General features: G+C 44.1%; 1 pseudogene; it reads left to right on the top strand.

Annotated features, from left to right (window-relative positions):
• The first annotated feature begins 1110 nt into the window (after positions 1 to 1110).
• Positions 1111 to 1907, top strand: LOC102754196 (annotated as a pseudogene).
• The last annotated feature ends 3330 nt before the right edge of the window (positions 1908 to 5237 follow it).

The raw sequence follows: 5237 nt of genomic DNA, 5'->3' as shown, positions 1-5237 counted from the left end.
TAAGGCCTTATTTACAATATCTACACTAGGATGTCAGACCACCAGCCTGGCAAAAAGCTGAGCCAGCATTTAGGTTAGGACTCATGGAGAAGTGGAGAGATGTTCCCACCCAAGAGGCCACACACTACCCTGAAAACTCTCCTGCCTGGCAGTACTTTTCAAACATCATCACCTGGACAAGTGACCTGGGGTCCTTATTAAAATGCAGATTCTGATTTAGAGCTGGGTGGGGCCTGAGAGTCTGCATTCCTCACAAGTTCCCAGGGGATGTAGCTGCTGCCCTGGCCCATACCTAGGAAAGCAAGCTGTAGAGCAGTGGTTCTCAACCTTGGCTGCACATTAGAATCACCTGGGAATCTTTTTAAAATGCTGATTTCTGGGTCTCAGCCTCCGGAAATTCTGTTTCGTTGTTATGGGGTGGGGCCACAACATTAGTAACAAAGAAACAGAATTTCCGGAGGGTGGGGCCCAGAAATCAGGATTTAAAAAAAATTCCCAGGTGATTCTAATTGCAGCCAAGGTTGAGAACCACTGCTGTAGAGCAATGCCCTTAACAGTAACAGCAAGTTAAAATCACCGGTGGAGCTTCAAACACTTGAACTTCACTAAAAGAGTAAATCTTAAGTGTTCTCACCACAAAAATAAAAGGTAACTATGTGAAGTGATGGACATGTTAACTCCTTTGTGTAATCATTTCACAATCTATACATATGATAAATGCAAATCTTTAAAAAACATTATGGTTGTGGGCTTGATCCCCAGTGTGGGGCATGCAGGAGGCAGCTGATTGATGATTCTCACTCATCATTGATGTTTCTATCTCTCTCTCCCTTTCCCTTTCTCTCTGAAATCAATTAAAAAAAACTTTTAAAAAATAAAACATTATGTTGTACAACTGAAATATATACAATTTTTATATGTCAATCATACAACAAAAAAGCTGAGGAAAAAACTAATTTCATTCTTCTGGGATGTGGCCAGACTTTTTTTTTTTAATTAAGCTTTTTAGGTGATTATAATGGGCAGCCAGGATTGAGAGCCACTGATCTAAGCAGCTGTGAAGAGGGCCTTAGGCTGTAGCCAGAGACATTGATTCCATACTGAACCCACTTAGGTGGCACCAACCTTGACTTCCAAATGGAACAGCACATCTAGAAAAGGAAAAGCGTTCGCCTCTGCATCATAAATCTGAAGAGCACCTGGGAGAAGCTCCTGCTGGCAGTTCATGCCATTGTTGCCGCTGAAAATCTCGCTGATGTCAGTGTCATATCATCCAGGAATGCTGGCCAGCGAGCTGTGCTAAAGTCTGCTGCTGCCACTGGGGCCACTCCTATTGCCGCTTCACTCCTGGAACCTTCACCAACCAGATCCAGGTAGCCTCCCTGGAGCTGAGACTCCTACTGGTTACTGATTCTAGGGCTGACGACCAGCTTCTCACAGAGGCATCTTACGTTAACTTGCCCACCATTGCTCTGAGTAACAGACTCCTCTGAGCTAGGTGGACATTGTCATCCGTTGCAAAAATAAGGGGGCTCACTCAGTGGGTCTGATGTGGTGGATGCTGGCCCAAGACGTACTGCGCATGTGTGGCACCATCTCCCATCAACACCTGTGGGAGGTCATGCCTGAAACCTATTTCTTCTACAGAGATCCTGAAGAGATTGAAAGGGAAGAGCAGGCTGCTGCTGAAACGGCTGTGAGCAAGGAGGAATTTCAGGGTGAATGGACTGCTCCTCCTCCCAAGTTCACTGCTGCTCAGCCTGAGGTTACAGGCTCGTCTGAAGGCTTGCAGGTGACTTCTGTGTCCATTCAGCAGTTTCCTACTGAAGACAAGCGCTCAGCCTGCCACTGAAGACTGGTCTGCAGCCCCCACTGAATGGGTAGGAACAACCACTGAGTGGCCCTAAGCTGTTCTTCCACAAACTCTTACCAGAATGGAAATAAGGTTGATGGAGAGAAACAGTTTCTTTTTAAAAATATATAGTGGTGAGTCTTACAACTATCATAATTTCAAAATAATGATGGGCCTATTGATATTTTAAGAGTTCTGTTTCATTCTAATGTGATAAAAAAAATGTGCATGGTTTCTGTTGGTGGCCAAGTCACAGATCCTCTAATATGATGATGGATTGTTGCCTGCATTCATGATTGAAGGAAATGCTAAAATATAGTTAAAAGAGAGAGGAAATAAAGATGCAATTTTCTGAACCCTAGTTCATGAACCCTCAGAATTTTAACCACAGACCCCTTAGAAGACCAGGGGTGCTAGTTAAGGATCCACGTAGCCTTCCTGGTGCTCCTTTTGTGCCATTCACCTTTGGTTCAAGATCCCTCACTAGAGGTCTCTTTTGGGGGGGGAAGGCAGGTGTAAGGCTGGAGATTTATTTTTTAGAAACAGCCTGTGGTGCTGCCTTCCCTCCCTCTGCACTCTCAGAGCTATGTCCTTTGGTTTTCTCTTGTGGCAGGTAGGAGACTTTGCACCTCACTAAGGTTTCTCTTTCAACAAGTGTTAACTGAGCATCTAGTGAGTGAAGGGCTCTGTGCTATGCTCCAGACATGGGAATGAATACACAAAGAGATAGTTATTAGTAATAACAACTACCATTTACCAGACACTTTTTATATACCAGGCACCATGTCAGTACTTCATTCATGTGTGCATTTATTCATTCAGTAAATATTTGCTGTTTACTATGTGCCAGGCACTGTTTTAGTGGCTGTGGGGATGGCAGTGAATAAAACAGCTAAATTCCCTGCTCTTATGAAACTTTCACTCTAGTGGGGAGGACACAGGTACACAAAGTAAATAGGTAAATGATAGTCTGCCAGCCTATGGGAAGTGCTATGAAGAAAAACAAAACAGAGAAGGGGGAGAAGTACTCAGGTGAGTGCAGTGTCAAATGGGGTGACCATGGAAGGTCTCACTGAGGAGATGGGCATTTGAGACTAGACCCAAAGGAAGTGAGGGGTGAGCCTTTGTAGGTATTTGGGGAAAGAACATTCTAGGCCAGTGGTTCTCAACCTTCTGGCCCTTTAAATACAGTTCCTCATGTTGTGACCCAACCATAAAATTATTTTCTTTGCTACTTCATAACTGTAATGTTGCTACTGTTATGAATCATAATGTAAATATCTGATATGCAGGATGGTCTTAGGCGACCCCTGTGAACGGGTCATTCGACCGCCAAAGGGGTCGCGACCCACAGGTTGAGAACCGCTGTTCTAGGCAAAGAGGACATCTGGGTGAAGACCCTGAGGCCTGAACACGGAGGAGGTTGGCATGGCTGGCGGAAAGGAGTGAGAGGAAGAATAGTAAGAGATGAGGGCAGAGAGCAAGTGGGAGGAGGGGTACCAGACGGTGCAGGACCATGGAGGCCATTGTAGTAACCTTTGCTTTTACCCAGAGGGAGATGGGAAGCCATAGAGGGTTTGAGCAGAGTCCCCCAACAACACTGTTAGGTGACAGTACCATTATTCCCATTTTTAAATGAGGGAACTACAGCTCAGAACAGCTAAGTGACTTGGCTAGTGAGTGGGAACTTGGGGACCCCACACCTCCTCCTCCCTAGTCTCACACTCAGAGGAGGGCCAGCATGTTTCTTACTACCTTCTGTTCCTTTGTCATTACCCAAGGATCATACACTACCCTGTGTATCCCCTCCTTGCTGTAGCCACTAACTTCTGCCTCTTTGCTTATTGAGCACCTGTTTGCCAGCTACTGTTTTAGATGCTGTGAATAAATTGATGAATAAGAGAAGTCAGCTCCTTGCTCTCATGGAACTTTTATTTTAGTGGGTGGGGGAAACAGGTATGTAGGAAATTTTTTTAAAAAAGAAATGCAGAGAGAAGAGTGGCTACGTTATAGAAGCTGGGTATGAGAGGCCTCTCTGTGGAGGTAACATTTAAATTGAGATGTGGGGAATCCAGCTGGTTTGACTCAGTGGATAGAGCGTCGGCCTGCAGACTGAAGGGTCCCAGGTTCGATTCTGGTCAAGGGCACATGCCTGGGTTGCAGGCTTGATCCCCAGTAGGGGGCGTGCAGGAGGCAGCCAATCAATGACTCTTTCATCGTTGATGTTTCTATCTCTCTCTCCCTCTCCCTTCCTCTCTGAAATCAATAAAAATATATTTAAAAATAAATAAATAAATTGAGATGTGGGGAAGAACATTCCAGGCAGAGGGAGATATGTGAGTAAAAGCTAAGGTAGAAAGGAGCTTAGCATATTAGAGGAACATAGGGCAGGAGCATGGGTTGTGATGCAGGGAGAGGGCAGAATACCCAGTGGCAGCACAGGAGCCAGTTCAGGGGCAGAGCCCTGTGGGTTATGAGCACCTGGGAATCCACTGGAGTGTTTGAAGCAGGGAAAGGCAATGATTTGACTGATGATTTAAGAACATGCTGACATCATATCTTATAGGGCTATTGTGAAGGAGTATGGATTGGTGGGGAAAGAGGGAATGAAGAAAAGTGAAAAGACTTAGGATACATTTGGAGATACTGAAAGATAGCCTCTAACTTTTTGGCTTGAGCAGCTGCATGAATGGTGATGCCATTTAGAGGCCTGAGGAAGGCTTTGGGCAAGCGACTTTGGAGGAAGAGTCAAGAGTTGTTTTGAACATGTCTGTTTGAGATAGTCATGTCAACCAGGCAGTTAGAGTCATGATTCTTCAGTTTTACAGAGCAGGCTAAGCCGGAGAAGAGATAGAATCTAAGATGGAGGAGGGATAGATTCAGAAATATTGTCACCATGTATACCCACCTGTGCCAAGCTCAGTGTCTGGCATATGGCATGTAGTCTCAAAAATTTTGCTTGGTTGAATGAATTAATAAGTAAAATGTGTTCTTAGAGTTTTGAAATCAGACAGACGGGTTCAAATTTAAATCTTTGCTCTGCTACTTACTAGTTTGATGTTGAAGTAGTTATTAAACCTTCTGGAGTCTCAGTTTCCTCATCTATAGAATGAAGACAGCAACAATACCTATTCCATAGGGTCATCGTGAATATTATACTAAACTCGTGACCCGGTGCACAGATTTGTGCACATTGAAAGGCAATTAATTAGAAGAAATATTTTAATATCACTATTCACCCTTTCTCTATAATAGAAGTGTCAACCAAATTCATGATCAGCAATGACAGATCAAAACACACGGGTGCGATTGGCACCAGCAAAAGAGCTTTATATGTATTGCACATGTGCGAGTCAACTTAGCTTTATATATATATATATATATG

Source organism: Myotis davidii, unplaced genomic scaffold (genome assembly GCF_000327345.1).
Source record: "Myotis davidii unplaced genomic scaffold, ASM32734v1 scaffold913, whole genome shotgun sequence".
NCBI lineage: Eukaryota > Metazoa > Chordata > Mammalia > Chiroptera > Vespertilionidae > Myotis > Myotis davidii.
This window is presented reverse-complemented; position numbering and strand designations above follow the sequence as displayed.